The sequence below is a fragment of the Oncorhynchus nerka genome, linkage group LG14 (genome assembly GCF_034236695.1).
Source record: "Oncorhynchus nerka isolate Pitt River linkage group LG14, Oner_Uvic_2.0, whole genome shotgun sequence".
Taxonomy (NCBI): domain Eukaryota; kingdom Metazoa; phylum Chordata; class Actinopteri; order Salmoniformes; family Salmonidae; genus Oncorhynchus; species Oncorhynchus nerka.
Genome location: NC_088409.1, coordinates 98,012,088 through 98,031,226, shown reverse-complemented (window position 1 = coordinate 98,031,226; position 19,139 = coordinate 98,012,088). Strand labels below are relative to the sequence as shown.

Here is a 19,139-nt window from a genome sequence, read left to right as displayed (position 1 = left end):
GTGCTGGGGACAATAAAAGGCCACTCTAAAATGTGCAGTTTTGTCACACAACACAATGCCATAGATGTCTCAAGTTTTGAGGGAGCATGTAATTGGCATGTGGTCTGCAGGATCGTCCACAGAGCTGTTCCCAAATCAATTAATGTTAATTTCTCTACCATAAGCCGCCTCCAATGTCATTTTAGAGAATTTGTCAGTACGTCCAACCGGCCTCACAACATGGGGAGGGTGCTGAGGAGGATTTCTGTCTGTAATAAAGCCCTTTTGTGGGGAAAAAGGCTGGGCCTGGCTCCCCAGTTGGTGGCAGGCTGAGGCCAAGACGCTGGCGGGCTGTCTTTCACTTCCTAATCATACGTGTGGCAGCTAGCGACCTCCCTGCCTGTCTGTCTGGCCCAGGCATTTAAAACGTTCCTTAACTACGGCCTTCATTCCTTTGCTGGCTACAGACTGAACACAATGCTGACCACAGATTGGCTGGACAAAAAAATGACACGGAGCCAAGGACAGTTAGCAGCAGCTAAAAGACCCGTGATGATGTATTGAGAATGTGTTCTCTGTTAATCCGCCGTGATTAGAATCTCCTTTCAGCGAAGAGATCAATGTGTTCCAATGTGTTCCAGGTCAGCGAGCGACAATATCAAGCCGAAGCTCCGCTACCTCGATGTGGCTTGGTTGTTTCTTTATGTAACACTCGGACACATCATCAACTAAAAAGACTCAAAACACCCTGTAGTGCATCACTTACGACCAGAGCTACTTGGGACAGACCCCTTCCACTTCCTGTCAACCCTCATATCAATCTGAAGCAGGGAATAACGGAGGTTGAAGCTGTGATGACCAGCGCAGGCAGGAGTGTAAACTGAACTGACAATGAACTTAAAGCGGAGTGACAAACGTCCACGAACAGGGTTCCATTTGGGACAGAGTCCTTGACGTGAGAGTCGAGACGCCAAGTTTCCACATGTGACCCACGTAGGAGAAAGGACATCAGAGAAAGAGACTGTCTTCTTCAGAGAAGAAAATCTGGCTTTCAAATCACATGCACGGTATATAACCGGTGTAAACTATACAGCAAAATGCTTACTTACAAGCTCTTCAGCAACTATGCAGAGTTCATATCAAACACAAAAAGAAATTATATATTATATTTTTTTAAAGAAAGCACAGAATTCTATGACCGTACCAGCCGTGCATCTATACAGATCAGATCTGACCCATAAAGATCAGATCAGACCCATACAGATCAGATCTGACCCTGTATGGGTCAGATGTGATCTATACAGAATATGCTGCTGAGTCTACTGATCCAAATCAGATCTCCAGATCTCTACATCTTCAGACCAGGCCCGCCGTGAAGCCTTGGGTCCCACAAAACACCCATCTCTTCAGCACAGCACCCCCAGGAACTAACCCTACCCCTGGGGAGATCCCCACCCCATGCACCCACCTCTCCATCACCACAAACCCCATGGGAGAGGAACATGACAGTCTAAATTCTCCTCTGAATCCACACCACCACAGCACTCCAGGAGCTAACCCCAACCCCCAGGAGCTAACCCCAAACCCCCCCTGGAGTTAATCCCAACCCCCAGGAGCTGACCCCAACCCCCCCTGGAGCTAACCCCAAACCCCCAGGGGTTAACCCCAAACCCACAGGGATTAACCTCAAACCCCCAGGGATTAACCCCACCCCCAGGGATTAACCCCAAACCCCCCAGGGTTTAACCCAAACCCCCAGGAGTTAACCCCCAACCTCCAGGAGTTAAACCCCAACCTCCAGGAGTTAAACCCCAACCTCCAGGAGTTAAACCCCCAACCTCCAGGAGTTAAACCCCCAACCTCCAGGAGTTAAACCCCCAACCTCCAGGAGTTAAAACCCCACCCTCCAGGAGTTAAACCCCACCCTCCAGGAGTTAAACCCCACCCTCCAGGAGTTAACCCCAACCCTCCAGGGGTTAAACCCAACCTCCAGGGGTTAAACCCAACCTCCAGGAGTTAAACCCCAACCCTCCAGGAGTTAAACCCCAACCCTCCAGGAGTTAAACCCAACCTCCAGGGGTTAACCCCAAAGGCGTCAGCATGCTCCGATCTCGTCTAGGTGAACCAAAACGAGAGTGCTTTCTCTTAAGACATTTGCTTGAAAAAATTAGGGGGGAAAAAAGCAATCGAGGCACCGAAGAAAGTATACGTATTCCTCAAAATAGTCCGAATTAATATAAGATAACTCAAGAAATCTGACATTTTGGCAGGGGAGATCAAACTGTTCCGAACTGTTTGGGATGGGAAGCCATAACCCCCCCCCCCCCCCCCAACAACCACTACTCGCCTAATCTTCCTTCCCTCCAGCCCCCTGTGCATTGAGGCGTGACCCATCTGGGTCTTGGCACACACACACACACAACTACACAAAGCTGTGGAAGAACAGAAAGGTCTGGGATGTCCTGGTCTCAAAACAACCACACACACACACACACACAGTCCTACTGGTCCCTCTAGTCCAGGACAAACAATGTCCCTCTGTTCTGTTGTCTGTCTGATAAGAAAGTCACACTGTTGTAAAGCCCTAATCTCAACAACCACTTTGCATATCTAGATGTTTTATAATGGTGGGGTATTTCCTTTGCCTGCCCCCTCCCATCCCCCCTAAACCATCACCTTTCAGCAGGCAGTGAAAAGAGAAAGGCAACTGTTGGAGGAAGCTGATGAAAAATCTTCTGTTGTGGTTCTTGTTTTAAAGGATGGCCACAATATAAAAAGGGATCCCAAACTGTGAACTGAGGGGGGGGGCAATATTTTATTTTACCTTTATTTAACGAGGCAAGTCAGTTAAGAACAAATTCTTATTTTCAATGACGGTCTAGGAACAGTGGGTAAACTGCCTTGTTCAGGGGCAGAACAACAGATTTGTACCTTGTCAGCTCGGGGATTTGAACTTGCAACCTTCCGGTTACTAGTCCAACGCTCTAACCACGAGGCTACCCTGCCGCCCCAATGGAGTGGCTAATAAGTCTGGCTGGACATCTGACTTTACTGCGAATTTCAGAAATGATGTGACTAAACTCTACAAAAAAAAAAAGAAACTGTATTATCAACGATCAACGATAAAGAACGATGGGAGAGAAAAAAAAAAGTTGTCTCGACTTTAAATATAAAGAGGAGTTGGCTTCTCCACTAACACATGGGCTCACTGTCTGACCCTCCACACACACACACACACACACACACACACACCAACACACACACACACACACACACACACACACACACACACACACGCTCGACTTTAAATATAAAGAGGAGTTTGCTTCTCCACTAACACATGGGCTCACTGTCTGACCCTCCGGTGTGACAAGCTAGGGACACATACTGTACTGTACTGCCGTCCACACCAACACACACACACACACACATACACACGCTCTACTTTAAATATAAAGAGGAGTTGTCTTCTCCACTAACACATGGGCTTGTGCTTTAGAGATTGTTTATGAGACCCTATGCTCATTTTCTATCATTCCTTCCTACAAGAAGAAGTTGGTCGTTATTCGTGGATGTGCCTTGTACACGGTTCTGATTAAATTTGTAACAAAAATAGTATTTTCATAGACTTGAAAGCCAGAGCAGTGATTATTGCAAACAAGCAGGTTTACAGTGTTATTGACCATTAATTGTGCGACAAAGCTTATTTAGAGATACACACACAAAACGTGTGTGTGTGTGTGTGTGTGTGTATGTATATATATATATTTTTTTTTAAATAGAGATGATTTTTAGGCCATAATCGCCCATCACCCACCCACACTCCCTTTAGAGAGCCAAGACTACCAGATAAAACACTTATTTTTTAACTCTCAACACTGAATATCAGAGTAGCTAAAAAAAAGAAGCACTCACCCAAATCCTCTCTTCTCAGCTAGTCATAGTCCTGGTCAGCTCTGAGAGTTGAAACCAGAGCCTTTACTACCCTTGACCTCGTGTCCTGCTAAGTTCTAGGGCGACGGTTGCTAGGCTACATTTCCATAAACTATGACAGGCAGCAGATGACCCATTCTCACCGGGGCTCCGGGGTTCCTTCAGCACAAAAAGACACAGAAGCAAGCAGCCTGGGTTGAAGTAGATTGAGATTCAACAAACTTACATCTTCCCAGGACACTTATTTATTTAACCTTTATTTAACCTGTTGCTTCTACTTGGGACGCTTGCGTCCCAACTAGAGCTCTGGAAATGCAAATGCGCTACGCTAAATGCTAATAGTATTAGTTAAAACTCAAAAGTTCATTAAAATACACATGCAGGGTATCGAATTAAAGCTACACTCGTTGTGAATCCAGGCAACAAGTCAGATTTTTAAAATGCTTTTCGGCGAAAGCATGAGAAGCTATTATCTGATAGCATGCAACACCCCAAAAGACCCACAGGGGACGTAAACAAAATAATTAGCATTTCGGCGTTACACAAACCGCACAATAAAATAGAAAACATTCATTACCTTTCACCATCTTCTTTGTTGGCACTCCTAGATGTCCCATAAACACTATTTGGGTCTTTATTTAGATTAAATCGGTCCATATAAAGCCTAGATATCGTTATATGTAGACTGTGTGATAAACGAAAAAAACATCGTTTCAAAACGTAACGTCATTTTTTTAAAATTCAAAAAGTCGCTGATAAACTTTCACAAAACACTTCGAAATACGTTTGTAATGCAACTTTAGGTATTAGTAAACGTTAATAAGCGATAAAATTCATCAGGAGGCGATGTAAAGATCATTAGCTGTCCGTCTGGAAAAATGTCCGGCTAGAAACTCAACGAAAATATCCGGTCCTAGACCGGAGGAGATACGGTGTCCTGCATGTGTTTGACCAAGAAAAAACTCGAAGGGAAATGACAAGACTCTAGACACCGTGTGGAAGCTGTAGGTACTGCAACCTCAGTCAATTAATTGTGGTTCACGTTTATCAATGGGTTCAAGTAGCGCATGGATATATTTTCCCATTTTCAGTGATCAGTTTTTCCTGTGCTTTTCGATGTAAATGCCGTTCTGGTAAAGCCACAGCAGTGATTTAACCAGTTTTTTAAACGTCTGAGTGTTTTCTATCCACACAGACTAAGCAAATGCATATACTATATTCCTGGCATGAGTAGCAGGGCGCTGAAATGTTGCGCGATTTTTAACAGAATGTTCAAAAAAGTAGAGGGTCGACTTAAGAGGTTAACTAGGGATTATATTGTAATGCATCCAAAATGGCACCCTGTTCACTTTTAGTGCCCTACTCTGGACCAGGGCCCGACAGGTAGCGCTACATATGGAATAGGTTGACATTTACATTTATTGTTATTTTAATTGTGTTATTTTTTATTGTAAAAAAAATTACTTTCGATTATTTAGTAAATATTTTCGTATCTCTATGAAAATCTTGAACTGCATTGTTGGTTAAGGGCTTGAAAGTAAGCATTTCACTGTAAGGTATCTATTCTACGCATGTGGCATGGTTATTTTCTGTTGTCAGGGAGCAAATTTCTTGTGACAAATGTTTTGTTCTTAGGGGTGCGACTGCATCTAGGGTATTACGCTAAATTAAATTAAATTAAAATTAAATTAAATTAAATTTAAATTAAAGATCCTCAATTAGGTGATTAAACGGATCATGGAGGGAGGAAAAAATATATATATATAATTTAGATCCACAATATTTATTCCACAGGACAAAACTAGATTTTAGGATATGACTGTAGCAATGATTAGGTCCGGAGACAAAAGCCACTGAGTCGATGGGGGCTCCGAAAGCCTTTTGGAGTGGGTCTGTGGACGTTTCCATGTTAATATCTCAAGCTGATTTACACGCTGAAGCTGTGTTGCGCTTGGTGACCTCTGACTGTTTCATCCTAACATTGTTGGTGCCGACGTGGACAACAATATCCCTATACTCTCTACACTCGGCAGTTTTAGCTTTAGCCAGCACCATCTTCAGATTAGCCTTAACGTCGGTAGCCCTGCCCCCGGGTAAACCCCCTGGTAAATAGTGTATGATCGCTGGATGATTCGTTTACAAGTCTTTTTTTTGGGTGTGTTTTTTGAATTTTACCCCTTTTTCTCCCCAATTTCGTGGTATCCAATTGTTTTTAGTAGCTACCCACTTGTCTCATCGCTACAACTCCCTTTGGGGCTCGGAAGAGACGAAGGTTGAAAGTCATGCGTCCTCCGATACACAACCCAACCAAGCCGCACTGCTTCTTAACACAGTGCGCATCCAACCCGGAAGCCAGCCGCACCAATGTGTCGGGTACACCGGTTGCCAGGTACACGGTGTACCTGGCAACCTTGGTTAGCGCACACTGCGCCCGGCCCGCCACAGGAGTCGCTGGTGCGTGATGAGACAAGGACATCCCTACCGACCAAGCCCTCCCTAACCTGGACGACGCTAGGCCAATTGTGCGTTGCCCCACGGACCTCCCTGTCGCGACCGGTTATGACCGAGCCTGGGCGCGAACCCAGAGTCTCTGATGGCACGCCACCCGGGAGGCCCCTTTTACAAGTCTAATACTGCGGGTATTGATCTTGTCAGAGCTAATGGTGGGAGGCTTCGGCGTCTCAGACCCCGTAACGGGTGGAGGAGAGACCTGAGAAGGCTTGGCCTCTGAATCGTTGTGTAGCAAAAAAGGCCCATGGAGTTGGTGGAAGAATCCTGTAATTCATGGCCACTTGCTCAGCTGGGCCAGGGGCACTTTAAAAATGCCAGGCGGAAATGTCCGACAGATCTCAACTCCATAAAGGGAGGAAATTGCCATCGCCCCGATCTCGCTGCTTTCTCTTCCTTTACTCCGTCTAATCCAGAAGTTCTGTGCGTCCATGAATCCACCACAGACTACCCAGTAAATATACCACTTTATGGTTAAAGGAATTCCTGCCTCAGTCTCATCCATTCCTCTGTCACCTGACCGTTGACCACCTGCTCACCTTCACTGTCAGTCATCCTACCTGTCCAGCTACCCACACAGATTCCACTAATCTTTCACGTTGCGTCCATTTTTAAAAATTTATTTCACCTTTATTTAACCAGGTAGGCTAGTTTTGAGAACAAGTACTCATTTACAACTGGGACCTGGCCAAGATAAAGCAGAGCAGTTCGACCCATATAGCAACAGAGTTACACGGAGTAAAACAAACATACAGTCAATAATACAGTAGAAAAAGCCTATATACAATGTGAGCAAATGAGGTAAGATAAGGGAGGTAAAGGCAATAAATAGGCCATGGTGGCGAAGTAATTACAACTTAGCAATTAAAACACCGGAGTGAATAGATGTGCAGAAGATGAATGTGCAAGTAGAGATACTGGGGTGTAAAGGAGCAAAAAATAACAATAAATAACAATATGGGGATGAGGTAGTTGGATGGGCTAGGTACAGGTGGGCTAGGTACAGGTGGGCTAGGTACAGGTGGGCTAGGTACAGGTGGGCTAGGTACAGGTGGGCTATGTACAGGTGGGCTATGTACAGGTGGGCTAGGTACAGGTGGGCTAGGTACAGGTGCACCATGTCCAGATAAAACGTCTGGGGTAAAAAAAATAAAAAAGTTGAATGAAAAAAGTAGAATGAGGAAAAATCTAAGACGTTGGAAAATGTATCAAAAGTTTAAAAAAAGTTAAAAGTTTGGCAAATATGCAAGTAGCGAACAAACAGCACAATATCAGAGAGACAAGTCCAGACGTTGAGGGCAGAGCAATGAGGGAGGAACCATCAACAGACTAGTCAGTCCCTCATGCTAACGTTTACAGGTAGCAACGATCAGACTAGTCAGTCCCTCATGCTAACGTTTACAGGTAGCAACGATCAGACTAGTCAGTCCCTCATGCTAACGTTTACAGGTAGCAACGATCAGACTAGTCAGCCCCTCGTGCTAACGTTTACAGGTACCAACGATCAGACTAGTCAGTCCCTCGTGCTAACGTTTACAGGTAGCAACGATCAGACTAGTCAGTCCCTCATGCTAACGTTTACAGGTAGCAACGATCAGACTAGTCAGTCCCTCATGCTAACGTTTACAGGTAGCAACGATCAGACTAGTCAGTCCCTCATGCTAACGTTTCATCAGACTAGTCAGTCCCTCATGCTAACGTTTACAGGTAGCAACGATCAGACTAGTCAGTCCCTCATGCTAACGTTTACAGGTAGCAACGATCAGACTAGTCAGTCCCTCAGTAGCTATATGTAAACGTTAGCATATCACAACCAACTGAATTGAACAGTATTGTGAAAAAATATGAATAGCAACAGAGTTGAAGTCAGAAGTTTACATACACCTTAGACACATATATTTAAACTCAGTTTTTCACAATTCCTGACATTTAATCCTGGTAAAAAAATCCCTGTTTTAGGTCAGTTAGCATCACCACTTTATTTTAAGAATGTGAAATGTCAGAACAATAGAAGAGAGAATTATTTATTTCAGCTTTTATTTCATCACATTCCCAGTGGGTCAGAAGTTTGCATACACTCAATTAGTATTTGGTAGAATTGCCTTTTAAATTGCTTAACTTGGGTCAAATGTTCCAATACCTTGACTTTGTTGTCCTTAAGCCATTTTGCCACAACTTTGGAAGTATGCTTAGGGTCATTGTCCATTTGGAAGACCCATTTGCGACCAAGCTTTAACTTCCTAATTGATGTCTTGAGATGTTGCGTCAATATATCCACATAATTTGCCATCTATTTTGTGAAGTCCACCAGTCCCTCCTGCAGCAAAGCACCCCCACAACATGATGCTGCCACCCCTGTGCTTCACGGTTGGGATGGTGTTCTTCGGCTTGCAAGCCTCCTCCAAACATAACGGTGGTCATTATGGCCAAACAGTTCTATTTTTGTTACATCAAACCAAAGGACATTTCTCCAAAAAGTACGATCTTTGTCCCCATGTGCAGTTGCAAACCGTAGTCTGGCTTATTTATGGCGGTTTTGGAGCAGTGGCTTCTTCCTTGCTGAGCAGCCTTTCAGGTTATGTCGATATAGGACACGTTTTACTGTGGATATAGATACTTTTGTACCGTTGCCTCTAGCATCTTCACAAGGTCCTTTGCAGTTGTTCTGGGATTGATTTGCTCTTTTCGCACCAAAGTATGTTCATCTCTAGGAGACAGAACGCGTCTTCTTCCTGAGCGTTATGACGGCTGTGTGGTCCCCTGGTGTTTAAACTTGCATACTATTGTTTGTACAGATGAACGTGGTATATTCAGGCGTTTGGAAATTTCTCTCAAGGATGAACCTGACTTGTGGAGGTCTACACATTTTTTTCTGAGGTCTTGGCTGATTTCTTTAGATTTTCCCAAACGTCAAGGAAAGAGGCACTGAGTTTGAAAGTAGGCCTTGAAATACATCCACAGGTACACCACCAATTGACTGAAATGATGTCTATTAGCCTATCAGAAGCTTCTAAAGCCATGACAAAATTTTCATGAATTTTCCAAGCTGTTTAAAGGTACAGTCAACTTAGTGGATGTAAACTTCTGACCCACTGGAATTGTGATACAGTGAATTATAAGTGAAATAATCTGTCTGTAAACAATTGTTGGAAAAATGACTTGTGTCAATGCACAAAGTAGATGTCCTCACCGACTTGACAAAACTATAATTTGTTACCAAGAAATTTGTGTAGTGGTTGAAAAACAAGTTCCAATGACTCCAACCTATGCGTGTGTAAACTTCCGACATCAACTGCAGCAAAAAGTGGACATTGGTTTGCTTGCTTAGTTGCGAGAGACAAGGTTTGGTTTCTTCACACTTCCTTTAGGAGGGGAAAGGATTTAAAACCAAGGAGCCATTTGCCTCTGCAGCTATCTCAGGAACACACACAGACACTGCATGCTACACTAAAACATTGGACACACACACACACACACACACACACACACACACACACACACACACACACACACGCCAAATGGAAATGAGTTAAGCTACCTTACCTTGCTGCAACCAGGCAGAGCCAGTGTGCTTCCTTTCAGCCCGACTGCTCAGATTCAGAGGAAATCACTGCATCACTGGAGACATTTCACGCTCCATTCTGTTGGCTCCAGAATCCTGACACTCCTCTTTCAACTGTACAGAGGGAAGACGGAGTCGGTATCGTGTGACTGGCTGCTGCTGCCTGCCAGGCTGATTTGAGGAACTGGGGGGTAGAATATAGCAGGGAGAGAGGAAGGGGGTGTGGCTGTTTGTAAAACTCTTCACTCACATCCCTCCCTACTTCGCTCGTTCTTTGATCCCCCACTCTCCCTCCCTCTCTGATCCCTCACTCTCTGATCCCTCACTCTCTGATCACTCACTCTCCCTCCCTCTCTGATCACTCACTCTCCCTCGTTCCCTGATCCCTCCCCCCCTCGTTCCCTGATCCCTCCCTCCTTGCCTCCTTCCCTGATCCCTCCCTCCCTGATCACTCCCTCCTTGCCTCCTTCCCTGATCCCTCCCTCCCTCCCCTCCTGCCTGATCCCGGATCCCTCCTTCCTTACCTCCCTCCTTCCTTCCCTGATCCTGCTGTCCTTTACCTCCTTCCTGATCCCGGATTCCTCCCTCCCTTCCCTGATCCCTCCCTTCCCTGATCCCTCCCTCCCCTCCCTTGTTCTCTGATTCCTCCCCCCAGACTGAGAAGTGACTGCTGTGCCAGCAGGAATGTCTGTTCCCTCCTTATAAATCCACCCTCCCTCAGTCTCCTGTTTAATTGCCTCAGAAGCTCACTTGTGGGAAGCATCACATTTCAACTTGGACTCAGGGGTAGACGTATCATGGTAAACTTTAGTGTTGTATGGTACGTTCTTTATGGTATGTATTCATTTGTGGATGTCCATCATCCATTTCGTATGATATGTTAGGAATTTGCAAAACGTATTTTTTATTTTTTTATTTTACCTTTATTTAACTAGGCAAGTCAGTTAAGAACAAATTCTTATTTTCAATGACGGCCTAGGAACAGTGGGTTAACTGCCTTATTCAGGGGCAGAACGACAGATTTGTACCTTGTCAGCTCGGGGATATGAACTTGCAACCTTTCGGTTACTAGTCCAACGCTCTAACCACTAGGCTACCCTGCCTTATGATATGTTACAAATTCCAATTTATTGTTGCTAACTTTAGCTAGGTGGCTAACTTTAGCTAGGTGGCTAACTTTAGCTAGGTGGCTAACTTTAGCTAGGTGGCTAACTTTAGCTAGGTGGCTAACACGGTAATGTTACCTAAGCTAGAGGTTAGGATTAAGGTTAAGAGTAAGGTTAAATTCTACTAGTTTGCCTAATTTCAGTTTGTGACAAAACAAGCAGTCACTGTACCATCTAAACCACTGTTAAATATATTTTCCAGAACCACAAATATTATATTCACAACTGTTTAAAGATGGTGTACAAAATGAAAAGTAAAAAGACACAAAAAAACTCAATTTAAGAACGAAAAGGCTTGAAACAGAGCACATAGAACATATGTATTATCATGAGTATGTATTGCGATAGTGGCTTGATGGGTCACTGGTTTATAGTGTTATTTCCTGTATGTTTCACCATAGGTTAACCTTTTTGGATGTGTTTTTTTATATGTTACATTAATATGCTTCTTAGACTTGCTTTTAATGAGGATGACAGATCTATAAACCTCAAATTTTTATGTGAATTTGGTCAGGTCACCCTCCCCCCCCCCCCCCAAAAAAAAAAAGTTGCATATAGCAGCTCTAAGTAGTTGCAAAGTTAATAATTAGCTAAAATGCTTAGGTGGTCCAACTTTTGGGTTGCTAGACATTCGAGTTATACATTCGACCAACCACCCTACTTTCGTTTTTGCCTCAAGTAACCTTCTGTTTTATGTAACCATACCAAATGTAAAATTTCATAATAATTTGAGTGTCCCGGATGTACGTTTACTAATGTTACGTCTAGTCAATGAGACCAGGCTGCAAATTTACACTAAAAATCTCACACACCCCCTTCCCTAACATACTCACTTACACACCCCTTTCAGATACAACCTAGCGCCATAATACAGTCACAAGACCCACTGGTTGCCTTCTACGCTACAGAGAGCTGGTAGTCCCATCCACCACACTACCAGGTGGGTGGTATAGAGGAAACGGACCCCCTGGTTGCCTTCTAGGCTACAGACAGCTGTTAGTCCCATCCACCAAACTACCAGGTGTGAAACAGGGAAGAGACTCAGGGGGTATGTTAATTTGGTCTAGAGCAGATCTAACCCACTATTAAATTATTCTAAACAGGAATATTTTTTAATAAGGAAATGATCTCAACAGAGAAAAATGTCCTAATTTGTGCTACCTATATCCCCCCACTAGAATCCCCATACTTTAATGAAGACTGCTTCTCCATCCTAGAGCGGGAGATCAACCATTTCCAGGCTCAGGGACATGTACTAGTCTGTGGAGGCCTAAAAGCCAGAACTGGACAATAACCTGACTCTCAGCACACAGGGGGACAAACACCTGCCTGGAGGTGACAGCATTCCCTCCCAAATATGCCCCCCTACACAACTATGACAAAACAACCAGCAAAAATGGGTCACAACTCCTGCAGCTCTGTCGCACACTGGGTATGTACATAGTCAATGGTAGGCTTCGAGAATACTCCTATGGTAGGTACACCTACAACTCATCCATCACTGACCTCAACCCAGAGTCTCTCAGAGGGTTCAGTCAGCCCACTGACACCCCGATCAGATCACAGCAAAATCAGTCTAGCTGAACAGAGCATTACTCAATCATGAGGCATCAAAGTCAAAGGAACTGAATAATATTAAGAAATACTATAGATTGAAGGAAAATAGTGTTGAAATCTACCAAAATACAATTAGGCAGCAACAAATTCATTCCCTATTAGACAACTTCCAGGAAAAACATTTCACTGTAATAGTGAAGGTGTAAACTTGGCAGTAGAAAACCTAAACAGTATATTTCAACTTCCCCATCGAACAATTTTTTTTTCAAGCAGACAACCTAAGAAAATTAACTATGACAAATGGTTTGATGAAGAACGCAAAAACCTAAGAAAGAAATTGAAAAACCTGTCCAACCAAAAACATAGAGGAGACCCAGAAAACCTGAGTCTACGCCTTCACTATGGCGAATCACTAAAACAATAATGTAATTAAAGAATCCATAGAATCGAACCACTTCTGGGAAAATTGGAACACTCGAAACAAACAACACGAAGAGTTATCTATCCAAAACAGATGCGTGGATAAACCCCTTCTCCAATCTTATTGTCTCTATAATAAAGAACAAACAGCAAAAACATACACATGATCAAATAAGAATCTTATGGCTGGTGGCAGTATTGAGTAGCTTGGATGAATAAGGTGCCCAGAGTAAACTGCCTGCTACTCAGTCCCAGAAGCTAAGATATGAATATTATTAGTATATGTGGATAGAAAACACTCTGAAGTTTCTAAAACTGTTTGAATGATGTCTGTGAGTATAACAGAACTCATATGGCAGGCAAAAACCTGAGAAAAAAAATCCAACCAGGAAGTGGGAAATCTCAGGTTTTTAGGTTTTCAACTCATTGCCTATCGAAGATAGTGGGATATTGGTCATATTGCACTTCCTAAGGCTTCCACTAGATGTCAACAGTCTTTAGAACCTTGTTCGATACTTCTACTGTGAGGTGGGGGCTGCCAGAGAGCCACGACCTGGTCACGCGCGTTCACGTGAGAGTTAGCTTGAGTTCCATTGCAATTCTGAAGACAAAGGAATTCTCCAGTTGGAACATTAATGTTAAAAACATCCTAAAAATTGATGCTATATATCGTTTGACATGTTTCTACGGAACTTTTTGACTTTGACTGCTCCTAGTGATCGCGCGTCATGAATTTGGATTACTTTACTAAATGCGAGGTATTTGGAGGTATTTGGACATAAATGGACATTATCGAACAAAACAAACATTTATTGTGGAACTGGGATTCCTGTGAGTGCATTCTGATGAAGATCAAAGGTAAGTGAATATTTATAATGCTATTTCTGACTTCTGTTGACGACACAACATGGCGGATATCTGTTTGGGTTGTTTTGGTCTCTGAGCGCCGTACTCGGATTATAGCATGGTCTGCTTTTTCCGTAAAGTTTTTTTGAAATCTGACACAGCGGTTGCATTAAGGAGAAGTGCATCTATAATTCCGTGCATTATAGTTGTATCTTTTATTAATGTTTATTATGAGTATTTCTGTAAATTGATTTGGATCTCTGCAAAAATCACAGAATGTTTTGGAACTACTGAACGTAACGCACCAATGTAAACAGATTTTTTTTATATAAATATGAACTTTATCGAATAAAACATACATGTATTGTGTAACATGAAGTCCTATGAGTGTCATCTGATGAAGATCATCAAAGGTTAGTGATTAATTTTCTCTCTATTTCTGCTTTTTGAGACTCCTCTCTTTGGCTGGAAAATTGGCTGTGTTTTTCTGTGACTTGGCTCTGACCTAACATAATCGTTTGGTTTGCTTCCGTTGTAAAGCCTTTTTGTAAATCGGACACTGTGGTGGGAATAACAAGAAGTGTATCTTTAAAATGGTGTTTGAGGAATTATAATTATGGGATTTCTGTTGTTTTGAATTTGGCGCCCTACACTTTCACTGGCTGTTGTCATATCGATCCCGTTAGCAGGATCTCAGCCCAAAGAGGTTTTAAAGACTACCAGAACCCACTAGATTATTCAATTACATTGAATGAAATACAGGACAAAATACAAACCCTCCAACCCAAAAAGGCCTGTGGATTTGATGGTATCCGAAATTAAATTAAATATACAAACCACAAATTCCAATTAGCTATACTTAAACTTTTTAACATCATCCTCAGCTCGGGCATCTTCCCCAATATTTCGAACAAAGGACAACCCCAATTCACAAAAGTGAGACAAATTTCACCCCAATTACTACTGTGGGATATGCGTGAAAAGCAACCTGGGAAAATCCTCTGCATTATCATTGACAGCAGACTTGAACATTTCCTCAGTGAAAACAATGTAATGAGCAAATGTCAAACTGGCTTTTTACCAAATTACAGTACAACAGACCACATATTCACCCTGCACACACTAATTGACAAACAAAGCAAAACAAAATCTTCTCATGCTTTGTTGATTTCAAAAAAGTTTTGCTCAATTTGGCATGAAGGTCTGCTATACACATTGATGGAATGTGCTGTTGGGGGGAAATCATACGACATTATAAAATCCATGTACACAAACAAGTGGCAACAAAAAAAACTAATTTCTTTCCACAGGGCCGTGGGGTGAGACAGGGATGCAGCTTAAGCCCCCCCCCTTTCAACATATATATCAATGAATTGGCGAGGGCACTAGAACAGTCTGCAGCACCCGGCCTCACCCTACTAGAATCTGAAGTCAAACGTGTACGGTTTGCTGATGATCAGGCGCTTCTGTCACCAACCAAGGAGGGCCTACAACAGCACCTAGATCTTCTGCACAGATTCTGCCAGACCTGGGCCCTGACAGTAAATCTCAGTAAGACAAAAATAATGGTGTTCCAAACAAGGTCCAGTCGCCAGGACCACAAATACAAATTCCATCTAGACACCGTTGCCCTAGAGCACAAAAACTATATATACACCTTAGCCTAAACATCAACACCACAGGTAAGTTCCACAAAGCTGTGAACAATCTGAGAGACAAGGCGAGAAGGACCTTCTATGCCATCAAAAGGAACATAAAATTCAACATACCAATGAGGATCTGGCTGAAAATCAGTTATAGAACCAATTGACCTTTATGGTTGTGAGATCTGGGGTTCACTCACAAACCAAAAATTCACAAAAATGGGACAAACACTAAATTGAGACTCTGCATGCAGAATATAAAAATAGATTTTAAAAAATCTTCTTTGTGCAACGTAAAACACCAAATAATGAACGCAGAGCAGAAATAGGCCGATACCCGATAATGATCAAAATCGTGTGTGAGAGCGAACGAGAGAACAAGCAGGAGATCCAAAATAGAACTGTGAATGAACGAAAGGGTCTGAAGCATAGTTGTCATAGCACCGGCGATGTCCTCAGGCTGCTTGCCTTGTCAGAGATGATGGCTGCAGAAAACAACCAGCCAGGGAGACAACACACACACACATCACGTGTTTCCAGAAGCAGTTTTGCATACCAACACTAAAACAGACCCTGGGGTTACACGAGGAAACAGACGCCTGATAACCAAACGGTCTCTCTCACACACAGTGTCGTTCTCTCTCTGCGTCTCTCTCTCTCTCTCTCGCTCTCATCAAATTAATGGTGATGCAGATCGGAAATATAATCAAATGAAAACAATTTAACAATTGACATTTAATAGTAAGACATGAATGAGGACAATAATGAACTAGTGAGAAAGACACACACACACACACACACACACACACACACACGCACGCACACACGCACGCACACACCACACACACACACAGAGTCCTGCCCACTGTGTCAACACCACTTTAACGTTACAGCAACACAAGCCAACCTGCCCTCACATCATAAGCTCTATATCTCTGTAAGAGCATGGAAGTCCCAGTCTGTGTGTGTGTGTCTCTGTGTCTGTGTGTGTGTGTGTGTGGTGTGTCTCTGTGTGTGTGTGTGTGGTGTGTCTCTGTGTGTGTGGTGTGTCTCTGTGTGTGTGTGTGTGTGTGTGTGTGTGTGTGTGTGTGTGTGTGTGTGTGTGTGTGTGTGTGTGTGTGTGTGTGTGTGTCTCTGTGTGTGTGTGTGTGTGTGTGTGTGTGTGTGTGTGTGTGTCTCTGTGTGTGTGGTGTGTCTGTGTGTGTGTGTGTGTGTGTGTGTGTGGTGTGTCTCTGTGTCTCTGTGTCTGTGTGTGGTGTGTGTGGTGTGTCTCTGTGTGGTGTGTGTGTGTGTGTGTGGTGTGTCTGTGTGTGGTGTGTGTGGTGTGTCTGTGTGTGTGTGTGTGTGTGTGTGTGTGTGTGTGTGTGTGTGTGTTTGTAACATAGTAAAATGGGGTCATTTTCAGTTGCCAACCACCTGAGTGGATCATCTTGACACTAACATACTGAGAGGATGTAAAAATTCTCTCAACGATATAAGATGACTTGCAAAGCAGGAATTCCACATATGTTTGTGACCTCAGGTTAATATATTGGTTAGATGGGAATGTTATATATACACACACACACACACACACACACATATATAATATATTTAGCCAAATGCATTTAAACTCAGTTTTTCACAATTCCTGACATTTAATCCGAGTAAAAAGTCCCTGTTTTAGGTCAGTTATGATCACCACTTTATTTTAAGAATGTGAAATGTCAGAATAATAGTAGAGAGAATGATTTATTTCAGCTTTTGTTTCTTTCATCACATTCCCAGTGGGTCAGAAGTTTACATACACTCAATTAGTATTTGGTAGCATTGCCTATATATTGCTTAACTTGGGTCAAACGTTTTGTGTAGCCTTCCACAAGCTTCCCACAATAAGTTGGGTGAATTTTGGCCCATTCCTCCTGACAGAGCTGGTGTAACTGAGTCAGGTTTGTGTCCCCTGGGGTAGGCCTCCATTGCGGTCAGGTAGTATTACATTTCATTACATTTCATTATAGTACAACGGTTTGATTTGTCTAATCTTATCAATTTCTTCTTAGCTAGCTACACAGCCGTCTTTGTTTCATAGATAATTGCGGATTTGAGGTCTAACGTAATGGCCAGACTACACTGCCCTAGCTAACGTCCACCGTTAGCTAGTCCACTCTACCGATTAGCAGCACAACTATTACACTCAACTGAACGACTTGATTAGTTTGTTAGCTAGCACATAGTTGTCTTTGAAGCACCCAAGATAATTGTGTAGTTTAGAGTGTGTAGTTTTATGGAAGTCCTTAACATAGGAGACTCTGCTAGCTAGCCAACAGCTAGCCAACGTCTACCGAACCTGCACTCAATGTCTTGAGATGCTCCACAGGTAGTATCACATTTTTCATTTCATTTCATTACAGTACAACGGCTTGATTTGTTTGATCGTAGCTAGCTCAGCTAGACAGCGTCATCAAAGATAATTTTGTCTAGAGCGACTTCCTAGGTTAGTTAGCCAGCTATTGTCGTTCTTTTAACGCAACGTAACGTAATCAACACTGCTAGCCAGCTGCCCCCAATAGCAGCACAGTAGAAACTATTACACTCAACGGAACGACTTGATTATGTAGTGTCAACAACGCAGCCAATGCCAACTAGCCTACTTAGTCAACAACGCAGCCTCTGCCAGGACTTCAGCAGTACTGTATCATTTTAATCATTTTAGTCAATAAGATTCCTCCTCTTTATCTCTCTGAACACGTGACGTGTAGTCCACTTGTCATTCCAATCTCCTTTGCATTAGCGTAGCCTTTTGTAGCCTGTCAATCTATGTGTCTGTCTATCCCTGTTCATCCTCTCTGCACAGACCAACAAAGTCCACACCGCGTTTTGTCACCCTAATCTGGTGGTCCCTTTGTAGCCTCTGGAACTGCCGATCTGCGGCCAACAAGGCAGAGTTCATCTCCGCCTATGTCTCCCTCCAGTCCCTCGACTTCTTGGCACTGACGGAAACATGGATCACCACAGACAACACTGCCTCCTACTGCTCTCTCTTCGTCTGCCCACGTGTTCTCGCACACCCCGAGAGCTTCTGGTCAGCGGGGTGGTTTTGGATCCTCAAGTGGTCATTCTCTCTTTCTCCCCTTACCCATCTGTCTATCGCCTCCTTTGAATTCCATGCTGTCACAGTTACCAGCCCTTTCAAGCTTAACATCCTTATCATTTATCGCCCTCCAGGTTCCCTCGGAGAGTTCATCAATGAGCTTGATGCCTTGATAAGCTCCTTTCCTGAGGACGGCTCACCTCTCACAGTTGCGACTTTAACCTCCCCACGCCTACCTTTGACTCATTCCTCTCTGCCTCCTTCTTTCGACCTCTCCTCTTTTGACCTCACCCTCTCACCTTCCCCCTACTCACAAGGCAGGAAATACGCTCGACCTCATCTTTACTAGATGCTGTTCTTCCACTAACCTCGTTGCAACTCCCCTCCAAGTCTCCGACCACTACCTTGTATCCTTTTCCCTCTCGCTCTCATCCAACACTTCCCACACTGCCCCT

General features: G+C 43.4%; 1 protein-coding gene across 1 annotated transcript in view; it reads right to left on the bottom strand.

Annotated features, from left to right (window-relative positions):
- The window catches only part of LOC115128169 (rho guanine nucleotide exchange factor TIAM1-like), a 202,912-nt gene that overhangs the window by 169,785 nt on the left and 13,988 nt on the right, over nucleotides 1–19,139 (bottom strand). The window contains exon 2 of the mRNA XM_065000598.1: nucleotides 9,964–10,096. The gene's annotated coding sequence lies outside the window, so the exon portion shown is untranslated. The remainder of the gene's footprint in view (nucleotides 1–9,963; nucleotides 10,097–19,139) is intronic.